This window comes from Pan troglodytes, chromosome 9 (genome assembly GCF_028858775.2).
Source record: "Pan troglodytes isolate AG18354 chromosome 9, NHGRI_mPanTro3-v2.0_pri, whole genome shotgun sequence".
NCBI classification, from domain to species: Eukaryota; Metazoa; Chordata; class Mammalia; order Primates; family Hominidae; genus Pan; species Pan troglodytes.
Window position 1 is genome coordinate 47,696,836 of NC_072407.2, and position 13,913 is coordinate 47,710,748.

The 13,913-nt window shown below is 39.2% G+C and overlaps 2 protein-coding genes across 2 annotated transcripts in view; both read left to right on the forward strand.

Annotated features, from left to right (window-relative positions):
* Window positions 1-13,913, forward strand: part of HSD17B12 (hydroxysteroid 17-beta dehydrogenase 12) — a 175,053-nt gene that overhangs the window by 445 nt on the left and 160,695 nt on the right. The gene's annotated exons all lie outside the window — the stretch shown is intronic.
* Window positions 1-13,913, forward strand: part of LOC129135242 (large ribosomal subunit protein uL23-like) — a 67,509-nt gene continuing 53,596 nt past the window's right edge. Inside the window, exon 1 of the mRNA XM_054662228.2 lies at window positions 1-13,913. This exon is cut by the window's right edge and continues 53,596 nt beyond it. The gene's annotated coding sequence lies outside the window, so the exon portion shown is untranslated.

A 13,913-nucleotide genomic window follows, 5' to 3' on the forward strand; every position in this document is an offset into this window, starting at 1 on the left:
CGGATGCAGCGCCGCGTCCTCGCTCCCGCGGCGGCCCGGACCAGGCCTGGCCCGTGATGACTAGTTCTGGGCTCTGCTCCTGGCCTTCCCCTCCCCAGCTCTCCTCTTTCTCAGGCTCCTGCGCCCCGCGGGCCCCTTCTGGCTCCCTTGGCTGTCTTCTGCTTGCTTAGACTACTTGCAGAGTTTTAAGGTACGAAATACACTGCTCGCTCAATCCTGGGAATCTAAGCTCAGCTTAGGGTGTAGGAGAAAACTGCCTTAAGTCTCTGGGGCTTGTGCCCTTTAAGCCATTCCGTGTTCATGGAGCCAGTCAGTCGCCCTGCTGCCTCCTCAGTCACACGCTGTCCTCCTTGGTTCGCCCCTTGTAAGTGTTTTTAAAATAAAGTTTTTCGCTTGGTTTGAATATTGGCTCTGTGCTAAGGATGCAGAACATTCTGTTAACATGTTTGGGCAGAGGATGGAAAGGGGTGTAGGGACACAGAATTTTAGAAGGCTTTTTGCACTGCGGAATCGTACCTCCCCAGTTACGATTAAGATAGTAATCGTATCTGGATTTGGCCTATTTCATACAATTACAAAGCCCCTTTAAAAGGAATTCTCGCTAAACTGTTCTGGAGTCCTAACGAGTAGCAAGAACTATTGCTTCTTAAAATGATAACTCATCATGTTAAAATCAGATATATTTTTTTTTTTTTTTTTGCACAAGGACGTTTGTAGGAAAAAGTATACCCGTAAAGAGTGAACCAAACACATGGAACTTGTAGTCGGAGGATTTTTAAAATGGAGGACGAAGGTCAGGTTGAGGAAATAGGGAAAATTATCTGCAGGGAAGTTTTGCCCCCCCCCCCCCTTTTTTTTCTTTTTCAACCTATTTTGTTTCCTTCTTTGCTTTATTTTTCGTCTCTTGGCCTTTTTTCCCTTTAAACCGAGTGATTACTTATGATATGCTTGTGGTCCTACCCTGAGATGATTATTTATTTTGATGTTTTATAATCGAATGTGCACTTCCTAAGCATTTTATTGACTTTTGGGGTGGTTAGGCATTGCCTGCAGACTGGGCTCAGGTAAGATACACTAATAATGTTACTCCATGTTCTTTGTTTATTTAGAAACATTTAAACAACCTAGTAGGAAAGACATATGTTAACCTTTTGGGTTTATGTTAACATTAAGAGAAAACATCTTAGCAGTGGATATGTATGTGAAATCTTTGGACGATGTGGAGCAACATTATAATACTGTTTCACAGTCACCTGTTTCTCTGAAAAAGGAAGTGAAATGTTCAGCTGGGTGTGATGGCTCACGCCTGTAATCCCAGCATTTTGGGAGGCCGAGGCGAGTGGATCACGAGGTCAGGAGTTTGAGACCAGCCTGACCAACACGGTGAAACCCCGTCTGTACTAAAAATACAAAAATTAGCTGGGCGTGGTGGCGCGCCCCTGTAGTCCCAGCTACTCAGGAGGCTGAGGCAAGAGAATCGCTTGAACCCAGGAGGCGGAGTTTGCAGTGAGCCGAGATCATGCCACTGCACTCCAGCCTGGGTGACAGAGCGAGACTCATCTCAAAAAAAAAAAAAAAGAAAGAAAGTGAAGTATTCAACTTGGTTATAATTAAGATTATGATTTCCCAATTGACTTGCCCACATTCTTCATTGTTAGTTTTGGAAAACCTGTTTGAAGACTTTTGACTACAAAAGACTACAAGATTTTTATACAAGATAAAAATTAGGGAATTGTATCAAGATAAAATTTGTAATTGGTAAGCAAAGACTAATGTTAATAACTTGTTGTTTTCTTTTTTTTTTTTTGAGACAGGGTCTCACTTTGTCACCCAGGCTGGAGGGCAGTGGTGTGGTGGTGTGATCATAGCCAACTGCAGCCTCGAACTCTTGGGTTCAAGTGATCCTCCCATGTGAGCCTCCTGAGTAGCTGGGACTACAGGTGTGCATCACCACACCAGCTAATTTTTTTGGTTTTTAGTAGAGACAAGGCCTCACTCTGTTTCAGAGGCTGGTCTGGAAGACCTGAGATCAAGCAATCCTCCTGCTTCAGCCTCCCAAAGTGCTGGGATTACATGTGTGAGCCACCATGCCTGGATGTGTTTTTTTTTGTTTTTTGTTTTTCTCTTTAAAATTGACCATATTGGTTGATTATTCAAATGATAAGTCCAAGTCATCTACATATGAGTGTACAGTAAACGGCAAGTGATGTAACACCATAAGTAACATTTGTGTTGAAAAGATTTGGCCCCAGAGGAAGGATAATTGATAAATTAAGGGAAGTATTTGTGTAAGATTTAGATATGAAATTTGAACTGGAACACTGGAACAGCAGAGGATCATAGTATCATAATTGAAGTGAAATGCTGACAGGTTCAATTTACCCTGGGTTGTTGGATTTTTTTTTTTTAAATGCTTAAGCAGAAGAAGTGATCTTAAAAGAAAATACTCCCTTTATCTTCAAATTCTGGGACTCTTCAAAAACAAAATTAAGAGCAGCTCATCTTAAACAGGTTCTTCACATGAGTTGGAGGGGTGAACTGAAATAATTTGAAAAACAAACTAGCAGAGATGACACTTGAATAATTAGAGTTGTGATTAAAAATATTGTTCCACCAAAGTTATGATTTTAGAATTGTTGTATGTAAATAGTACTAGTAAGTTTTTTCCCTACGAAATTACTATCTTAATCTCAAGAGTCTCTGTTCTTATGCAGCCTTTGAATCTACTTTCTAGTACTAATATTTAATATTTTCCTCTTTATAACCAATTATATATTTTAAGTATTTTATTAGTATATGTTGAATTGATACTATATTTTTATTCTTGTTATTCTTAGTCTCTTCCTGTGAGTATCTTCATGTGAGTATGTTTAATCTGTCTGCCTCAGATTTTAGGATCTGAGGGGCAGAAAGTGTGGATTCTCACTTTTTGTCTTTTCTCACAAATTGGCTCTTCTAAATTTAAGAACAAAAACTTTGAAAAACTTGAAATACAGGTATGCTTCACAATCAGTAAAATATTCTAGATAACAGGTTCCTTAGTGTCGTTAGGCTTTCAAGACTGTCCATTACTTGGCCGGCCCACACTCTAATTTATCTCCATCTCCTGGTCAAGAGCTGGGCCATCTCTTTCTCCTAGTTCTCACCAGTAACATTCCCACTCAGGTGAATCCCCTGTGTTCCCTATACCCCTAGAAGGTGGGTTTAGCCAATTTAGTAAGTAAGACTTCTTTGTCTGTCATTGTTACCCGAATACTTCCTGTATTTCTTAGGAGAACAAAAGGAGATCCTGTGAATGTGGAGTTTCAGGTGTTTGAAGGTCAGTGTAGCAAGTAATCAAAAAAAGATTGATAACAAAGGTGGTCAGTTTGTATTAAATAAAGGAAAGAACAGTCACTGCTATAGAGCAATAAAAAATGTAATCTGTAGAATGCGGTTTGACCATAAATATATTTTGCAAGTATTTGAGTAGTTTCCATTGCTGGAGTTCATCTAAAATGATTGCTATTGAAATAAAGTGGAGATGATAGATGCAAAGGCAAGGTAAGTAGACTTCCAATGTCAAGATATTTTATAACTTTAAACATAAGACAGCACTCTGAGCACTTATTTTTAGTTTTTAATGAAGAGGATATTGTTACACGCAGTGAAGAATAAATGATCCACTAATCAGTTAGTGAGTTAGATTTTTTAAAACAACTTTAGTGGGATATAATTAATATACCATACAATTTGCCCATTTAAAGTGTACAATTCAAGGTTTTTACTTATGTTCACAGGGTTGTGCAACCATCATCAAACCTAATTTCAGAACATTTTCATCTTCCTTAAAAGAAATGCTGTACCCATTAGGCCCTTCACTCCCTGACCCCCACCCGCTCCAGCCCTAGTCAACTACCAATCTACTTTCTGTCTACGTAGGTTTACCTGTTCTGGATATTTCATATAAATGGAATCATACAATAGGTGTTCTTTTTTGTTAGTGGCTCTTTGATTTTTGCATAATGTTTTCAAGTTTCATCTATGAAATCTGTACTTCATTTTGTTTGTATTGCTGAATAATATTCTGTTTTGTGGAGTGAGGTCAGATTTCACAAAAAAAGTCTTCAACCCTTTGTTCTACCCTCTGGATGTTTACATTAGCAAATCTCTAAGATGTAGCTTCTGGTTGCTGATGGAACTCGTTTGGCTTTGCAGTATTCCAAGGTTCTCCTAATTCAGTAGATAGTGAGGACTTAAAAATGGCATGGAATGGTGTGGTTCTCCTCTGGAAAAACCATTCATGAAAACATGCTTTGCTTAGCCATGCTCAAGAATTAAAGGATTCTCAAAATCACAGGTATAATCACAATTTCTGTTTTCACATTGGTTAACTGCACAGGGTTAACCTCAAATGACTGAAGAATACTTGTGTAACTAGAGCTTATTAATAGTAGGTGTCTTTCTTTAACAAGAGTTTGTGATATCACATGATTTGAAGAATTATATATGAAATGTTAGTTATTTAAATTGACAACCCAGAAGAAATATTAATAACTATCATTTATTGAATGGGTGCTTGAAATGTGCCAGGAACTTGAGATTATTTTTAACCTCTTTGAGCTGTGCTCCGTTGTCCCCAGTGGACAGAGGAAGAATCAGAGGGTTTAGTAAATTGCTTTCATTATCTATGGTTTCATAGCTATTAAATTGCAGAGTCAGGATTTGAAACCAAGTCATCCATTCTGCAACATTCGTACACTGTATGTTGGTGATGGGCCTACAGACTGGATGAGTACTCGGGAGTAGATTTCTTTATACCTACAAACTTTATTAAAAGCTTTTTGATTGAAGACACACTTTCACTTTTTAAAATTTAAATTTTTGTTTTATTTTTAAGAACAATCTCAGACCAAAAAAAGGCACAGTTTCAAATTTGCACATTCATGATTTTTCTGGAAGGATTGCAGAATAGTTGGCACATTTTGGGATCAAGTAGCTTGGGATTTTCTTCAGATTTGCAACCATAAATCTTGTCGTATGAGAAAATACTGGAAAGTTACTAAGGTGCTTAACAAAGCAAAGGGTTTGACAGTCATCAGAATGGTGGGATTTGACTTCGAATGCTATTTTCTGTTTATCGCTCTGGCATTCTTGAATGGATTTAGTGACTCCCTGGAGGTCCAGCTTGGTAAATGTCATATGCTTGCTGTTGACATTCTAGTATTGGGGTATAGATACCTGTTCTTACTGGCGAGCCAATGTTGATCGCAGTAGTCATTACATGGGTTATATTTTTCGCAGAGGCAGGGAAGGTGAGGGAAGGCAAAGAAACAAACTTAGTCATAAATGTTTTTGAATATTTGTTTATTCTGCCCTTTGGCTCCCGAAAGGGACTACGTGTGCCTAAATGGAAAAAGTTCTGCAGATTAAAGTTGGCAGGGCAACTTTCAAGTACTAGTGCTGGAGTCTACCTAAGAGGAAACAGATGCAACTGAAGATTGGACCTAAAAGCATACCTTTATCTGATTTGGAGGAAAAACCAAAGAGGGAGGTTTCCTGGGATTACAGATCCTGAGTCTACATTCCCTGAATATCTTCTTCCCTCACTCCCCTCCCGACTAGCCCCCATTGCTCCCACCCTGTTTTTTTTTTTTTTTTTTTTTCCTGTTCTTTCTTTCTGTGCAACACTAACTTTCCTATTTAGAGGTCAAACTTGAACTTGGAGACCCAAACCTAGACTTGAATTCTAGCTTCCCTACAGATTTCATAGGCTTATTGTGAAGGGTAAATGAGAATACTTATTCTCTGTAAAACAGATAGTACATAAGTGCTTGATAACTTGTTATTATTATAGTATTATTAGCCTTAGTAGCACTGTGCTCTGATTACCTGAGCTAATTGCCAGGGTAAGGTTTAGAAGAAAGAGTTGATATCTGGGTGACTACATTGTCAGATAACTGAGATTACCATTGCTACTTGCAACTCAGAGTGTTGAGCTTTAAAACTAATTTTTTGTTGTTGTTGGTTTTGGTTGGTTGAATTGAGGATAATTTATTTCTTTCAGTTTCAGAAAAATTTGTCAGAAGATTTACATAACAAAATTTATAAGTTTAGAATGCATGGGTAAACGGATTTGAATAGATCAGTTTCAGTGCCATTAAAAGCTATTTGTAGATAAGGATAAGTTAAATGTATATTTTAAAAATAGTGCATCCTTTATTTCATTTCCCTTCTTGTCACTCTTAGCAAAACAACATGTAGCAATTCATATGCATGTCATCTGGGATGGATTGAGATTAAGGTTAGGGAGGCAGGGTGAGCAAAGCCCTCACTGGGCTTGGTGGAGAGTATGACATAACACTATTCATTTGCCCATTTATCCACCACAAATACTGTTGAGTGCTAACTATAGACCTTATAATAGTCCAATGGGATGACAAACAGTAACAAAATGAATAAACTGTGCTATGGTAAGTGGTGAGAACAGGAGGTACTTGGTCCTATGAGAATTTGTGAGGGAAAGTTCTAGAGCTGCCCTGAGGAAGCAGTGCCTCAGCTGAGATCTGACGGTTGAGTGTAAGTGAGCAAGCTGGAGTGACAGGAAGGGCAGAGGGAAGAATGTTCTTGGCAGAAGGAATAGCAGTTGCTAAATTCCTAGGGCAGGAAAGGGCAGGGCCCTCATGAAACGAGGGCTGAGTGATGAGCCAGGAAAGCTCAGATATGAGTGCCATGGAACTGGAGAGGCAAGAAGGGCAATGAGCAGGGCCTTCAGCCTTTATCCTGGAGCAGTGGAAAGCAGTTGAGGTGATTTTAAGCAGAAGGGTAACACTGTTGTGTTTGCAACTGTAAGCAGAATTTCTTGTTTCTATGACTTCCCTAGAGTTATTGCCGGCCCTCTTTGGGAAAACATTGTTACACAGAGATAGATCAGTGTAGGTATTCAGATAAACTCAGTTAAAATTGCCTTTTTTAAAATGTCAATTGGCTGGGCGCAGTGGCTCATGCCTGTAATTCCAACACTTTGGGAGGCTGAAGTGGGCGGATCACTTGAGGCCAGGAGTTTCAGACCAGCCTGGCCAACATGGCAAAACCACATCTCTACTAAAAATACAAAAATTAGCCAAGTGTGGTGGTATGCACCTGTAGTCCCCGCTACTCGGGAGGCTGAGGCACCCGAATAGCTTGAACCCAGGAGGCGGAGGTTGCAGTGAGCCGAGATTGCACCACTGCACTCCAGAGTGGGCAACTGAGCAACACTCTGTCTCAAAAAAAAAAAAAAAAAATTTAATGAATACAATAAAATGAGAATTTATGCTTTTTGTAAGGGATGCTACTTTTGTGCACTTCTTAGTTATCATCTCTCAGAGACCATTTCTGTCTGGGGGAAAAGTCTGATCACTGTGGTATGGGAAGTTCTTCTCTTACAGGGACTGAGTGATGGGGTTATTGAAACACTGAAACTAGGTTATTGCTTTGTCATGGTAACTCCATAATACCATGGTGTGGTAGTTGAGAAGCTTGCCACAAATCTGTATCAGAAAGAACGCTTTGTTTTATTTGTCGATTTTTGTCTACAAAACAATGTGTTTGCCCTATCTCTAACTGGCAATTCCAGGAAAAGTATCCAGTTTCTGGAAAGTTATCTTTGCCACCATTTAGTGAAGTTATTTCCATTTAAATAACCTAGTCATTGTGGAAGAGAGGAAGGGCTAGACAGTTTAAGAACTTGAACAATTGGTGCCTCTCAAGAGTATTACGTTGGGAAACAGTATAGCTAACAAACATATTGGCTTTGGAGTCAGTGGGCAAGCTGTGCTGTTACTAAGCTGGTTGACCTTAGGCAAAAATAGTTAACCTCTGAACATAACTTCTTTCATTTTTTAGGGGGATGATACTTTTCAGGATTATTATGACAATTAAATGAGATGTAAATGAGGTTCTAGTATAGTCCTTACTGTATTTTTATGAATATTAAGTAACATATATTTAAGAGCATCATTTGTTTGTATAGATTACTCTTATTGGATGAAAAGGGATTGTTGAAACTAAGAAATAATTGTAGTTCACTCAGCAGGTACACAGTTGAAAATCTAAAATTATGAACAGACCAATTAGGAGATGACTAGTGCTACTGCAGAAGAATTCCTTGCTTGGGTAAAAGATTTACTAAGCAGTTCCTTTATATATAGATCCCCTTAGTGAGTAAATCTAAGATAGGAAGGACTTCAAAAAATTTGGTTATTTATAATTTTTCAATTACATTTGTAAAAACCTTAGAGTTATCTTTAAGTCTTCACCACATGCAGCCTTTTAGGAAATCCCGTTGACTCTGAACTTCAAAATATCCAGAATCTAGTGAGTTCTAAGCCACCACAGACTCTTGTCTCTCTAATAACAAGTTTCTTATCTCTCTGCTTCCACCTTGGCTCTCCTGCAGTTGATTCTCACATAGCAGCCACAGTGATCCTTGACAAGCTTTGGTCAGATTGTGTGATGCTCTGCCTAGATCTCTCTAGTGGTTTCTCACCCACTCAGATTAAAACTCAGTATTTGTCTTGTGGCTTTGAATAAGGCTTTATTTTATTTTATTCTATTTTATATTTATATTTATTTTTATTTTTTGAAGCTGGGTCCTGCTCTGTCGCCCAGGCTGGAGGGCTGTGGTGTGATCTCAGCTCACTGCAGCCTCTGCCTCTCAGGTTCAAGTGATTCTCCTGCCTCAGCCCCCCAAGTAGCTGGGACTACAGGCGAGTGCCACCACACCCTGATAATTTTTTTGTATTTTTATTAGAGACGGGGTTTCACCATACTGACCAGGCTGGTTTTGAACTCCTGACCTCAGGTGATCCACCTGCCTCAGCCTCCCAAAGTGCTGGGATTACAGGTGTGAGCCACCGCACCCGGCCTGAACAAGGCTTTAAACCACCTGCTTCCTGCTTCCATTGACCTCTGACCTCATCTCCACTACTCTTACTCCGTTCCACCCACATACACCTCTTGCTGTTCCTTGAACAACCTTGGCATTGTTGCTTTGGGGCCTTTGCTTTTTCCTCTTCACGGAATGCTCTTCCTCCAGATATCCATGTGACTGACCCTTCTTACTCTCCTTCAAGTCTTTGCAGAAATATCACCTTTTCAATGGAACCGCCCCTCCTACCTATAAACTCACAGTCCTTTCTCCCTCACCCCCACTCCTATCCATTACCCTGCCCCACTTTTCCTTTTTGTCATAGCACTTGTCACCATCTCCCCTACTGTATACTTTGCTCATTTATGATGTTTCTGTTAGAATGTGAGCACTGTAAGGCAAGGATCTTTGTCTTTTAATCTCAAGCACCTAGAACAATGTCTGTACACAGTAAGTGCCAATGTACATTTGTTGAATTAATGGAAATATCTGTTAAGTAAGGTATTCATACATATATATATATATATATTTTTTTTTTTTTTCTTTTCTGAGACAGGGTCTCACTATATTGCCCAGGCTGGCCTCAAACTCCTGGGCTCAAGTAATCCTCCTGCCTCAGCCTCCTGAGTTGCTGGGACTATAGGCATGTGTCCCAGCTGTGTCTGGCTTCCAGTCTTTTTAATATTAAGGGATAATGATTTTTGTGAATTATCTTCTCTTTTTACATTCTCTTATCAGCTACAAATCTAACAAATATTAGCGGTTTCCCAACCTCTAAAAATGAAATTATTTAATCTAAAAATATAGAGTAAACTCAGGACGAAGTTCTCCTAATACAGACTCTGGAACTAGATTACCTACTTTTGAATCCCAGCTCAGCTAGTTACAGTGTTATCACCTTAACTTCTATGTGCCTCAGTTTCCTCATCTGTAAAATTGGGATAATTATAGATTGGAAATACTGATTAAATGGGGCTAACTGATTTAATGTGTGTGGAATACTTAGACTACTGAGAACACTACCTGACATTTCAATGTTAAATACTATAGAAATGATAGCAGATATTATCTGATGGGATGATTCTGATTTTATCCACATGCATCTTTTCCCGACTTTCCCTCAGATTTCTAAAGACACTGCATATTCCCTTCTAGATGATTATCAAAGTCGTCAATTTTAGTATGTCTAAAATTTAGCTTTTCTACTCTCCCCAGCGTGTTCTGGACTTCCTTATTTTTGCTAATTATGTCATCGTCTTGCTAGTCATGCAGCTCCAAATCAGAGATGGCAAATTCTGATGCCTCAGGCAGGTCAAGTAAAATGAGTGAAGTGGACCAGGTGTAATGCATGTCAAGACACTGTCCAGGTAACCAGGCATGGTCTCTAGTAGCAGCCTTCAGCAACACTGGCACAGTCCTCTCAGATTTTCACCAGCAGCCCAAATCTAGATTTTCATATAGAAAGTTTCTTAATTGTTTAGAGTTGATGCAAATTTCTCAGGTTTACTCTGTGGACCAAATAAATTATGTCAGTGGCTAGATGCATCAAGTAGCCAGTTTGCTCCCTCATCTCTAAGTCTTAGAATCATGCTTTCCTTTGCACATCTAGACAGGAAATTGCCAAATCTTGCTGAATCTACCACTACAGTCTCTCTCGCATCCATACCTTCCTCTATGTTCTCCTAATATATTGCCTCCCTACCAAATCTTACACTCACTCTGGCGCAAGTTTAATCTACCAGTGAAGCCTCCAATCAAGTTACCCCTTCCTTATACCTTACACATACAGGTCAGAAGTTTCATAATGTCTATGCAAACATCAGGCTCCTTGGCCCTTTTGATCTTGGCCTTGTGTCTGTTTCTGATGTCACCTCCTTTGCACCCTTCCTTGGATGCATCCTGGATGACGTCCTGTGTCCCAGACATGCCTGTGCTTTCCTGCTTCTTGCAGCCTCCAGGGCCTTGCTTGTGCAGAGGCATTTAGTAGGTTTTGGTGGTTGTTGCATGTTGGCCTCACTCTGCCTGAGGTGCACTTTCTCATATTCCACACTCTTCCTCACTCTTCCTGTTTATGAAATTCTACTCATGTTCCAGAGTGTCAATTGTGACTTTTTGCGTTGAGAGCTTTCTAGATGATAGTGACTGTGCACTTTTGGAACTCTAATAGTATTTCTTGTATTCATTCTGGTGGGCTTTTTCACAGTTTACCTTATTAGTCGTGTGTATGTATATGTGTGCATGTATCACTTCATTTGCTCAAAAGTGTATTTGCACTATAATATTTCATGAGTGAATACTTTTTTCCTTGAGGTTCTGGTGTATTTCAATTGGGGGTCAGATGTTTTGCTTTAGTTTTCTATTTTTTGTTCTACTTTGCAAAATAATTTGTGAACTGTTTTTTCTCCTTCTTCTGAAACCTCAAGTGCTATACATCTAAAACTGCTAGATTGAAAATAAACCAAGGCTGGTTAGACAAAGCTGGTTACAGAGTTATGATAGTAGGGCTGTCATACTAGTTTTGAAAATGTATAGTGCACTGAGATCAAAAAGATGTCCTTGAATAGTATTGGTAACAGGCTAACCTTTCTTCATCTGTGGTATCAGGAAATTACAGGGAGTTACAGGGAACTGAACACTCTGCCATATTTAATAAACATTAAATATAAATTTGGTAGTATATTTGTTATTCTTTCCCAAATCTTTACAAAATTGTTGTGAGTAGATTTTCCTTTAGTAAGAAAGATTTCTCCAATTAAAGTTTTAGTAACACCTTGCTAATTGGTAAGGCTTATTGGTAAGACTAATTCGTGAAAAATTAAATTCTAGGGTGTGTTGACCAAAATGTAGTTTTTAATTTTGAAGTTGTGATAAAATAAGTCCATACCTTCTGGAACTACCATTCTTTTTGAATTGTTGAAGACTCTGGACCAAATTCCCTGGAAAATCTCTTTGATAGTAAATACATTGAATAGTAAGCATATAGAACCAGAAACTGCTATAAAGTTAACCATAGAGCATTGAGTATATAGTTTATTTGCTTCATGGAAATAAATGAATACTACAGTTGGTTGACAATTTTTACACCAGTTTAGTCAGCCATTTTGTGAAAAAACTTGAGAAAATGAAAAAAATCAGGAGGCAGAAGAGAATCATGATAGAATAGCAGAACTGGAAGGGATGTTAGCAACCTCTTCACTTCAATTATTAGGGAAATACATGCTGGAAAAGGTAATGACTTGCCCAAGATTATGCATCCAGTTAGAGAATGGCCAGGCCAGACAGTTCAGTGGCAAAGGGCAGAAGTGGTGGATGCATTTGTGGTAGATTGATTAAAAGCAACGATAGGAGCGATGAGCAGCAGGCTCTGACAGCAAAGTGGAAGAGATTTGTCTGGGTTGAATTAGAGGAAAGTGGTGAGGAGGAAAAGCAGAGGTGATTTAGTGATAGTGATGAGGATGCTGGCAGAACTGGACATCATCACACATTCCTGAAACTGGTATGAGGCAAGAAACAGTCCTCTCTATACAAGAGCCTAAACTCTTAAAGAAATGATATGTACCTTTTTAGCCCTTAAGGATGCCATTATGCCATGCTCTTGGTACACCCTACATAGATGTTAAGACCAGGAGGCACTTGTTCATTGTATACAGTGGTGCAAGCTAAGTTAGTTGATCCAATATCTCCTACCCAGAGTCTCAGCTGTGCTTATATCCCAAACTACTGATTATGTTGATGACACTTAATTCCCAAGGAAATACTGCATTTAGTATATGTTCCTCAAGGTGGCCAAAAAAGAATATAGTATTTTTTAGAAATTTAAATACCAGTGTAAAAAAATCCTTTAATATTCCTAGTCTGGAGAAAACTTCTTCAGATTGATTTTACTGTAATGACTGGCATTAACTGCTCATAACCAAGCTAACTTCCAGTAGGAATATTGCCAGCTTTGCTTTACTGATAGCTGAGACTCTAGTCCTGTAGAAGCAGTACTCATACAGTAGACAGGTTCCCCTGATCTTGCACATCCAATCTCATAATTTTGCCATGGAACAGGAAGCTACTGCTTATCTGTGTGTTCCAATGCCTATCACTGTCTGTCATGTGTAAGGAGGCGATGATCTCCTTACAGATAACGTGAAAACAAAAGCCACATTGGGCTAGACAACAACATTCACACATTCTGAATTAGAGCAGGCTGATTTAATAAAATGTTACTGTAATGGTGACATTTTAATTTACAGAGCCCTTTTCAAGTATTCTTGAATTATTTCCATAACAACCCTATGAGGCAGGTTAGGGTTGGTTTTGTTATTTCCATGTAATATACCAAGACCAGATGGAGATGCAGTGACTGGTATAAGGGTTACACAGATAGTAAGTAGCAGAAGAAATTGAATCTAGGTTTTCTGACTCTAGGCTCCATGTTCTTTCTAATTTACTGCCAAAGCTGCTGAATAAGGGTGATTTTAAGCCCATTTGGAATACTTGCACATGAGCTTACAAGTTGGAGAATTTCTCAAATGTTGCTTGAAAGTGAAAGGTTGGCCAGGTGTGGTGGCTCATGCCTGTAATCCCAGTACTTTGGGAAGCTGAGGTGGGAGGATTGCTTTAGCCCAGGAGTTCCAGATCAGCCAGGGCAAAAAAAAAGAAAAAAGAAAAAAAATGAGCCAGGCATGGTGGTACATGTCTGTAGTCCCAGTTACTCAGATGGCTGAGGTGGGAGGATTGTTTGAGCCCCGGAGAGTGAGGGTGCAGTGAGCCATGATTGCACCACTGCACTTCAGCCTGGGTAACAGAGCATGACCCTGTCTCAAAAAAGAAACATAAAAGTTAAAGGTCTGTTTATATCATGGCAGTATTCAAATTCATCTGGATCATATGAATCAGTCCAGTGTGCTCATTAACGTTACATTCTAGGGCTTTACTACAGACCTACAGAAAAAAAATCTGTAAGAAAAGAGCATGGGACCATGTATTTTTAACAAATAAGATGATTCTTAAGGTCATGCATTTTGGGGGCCAG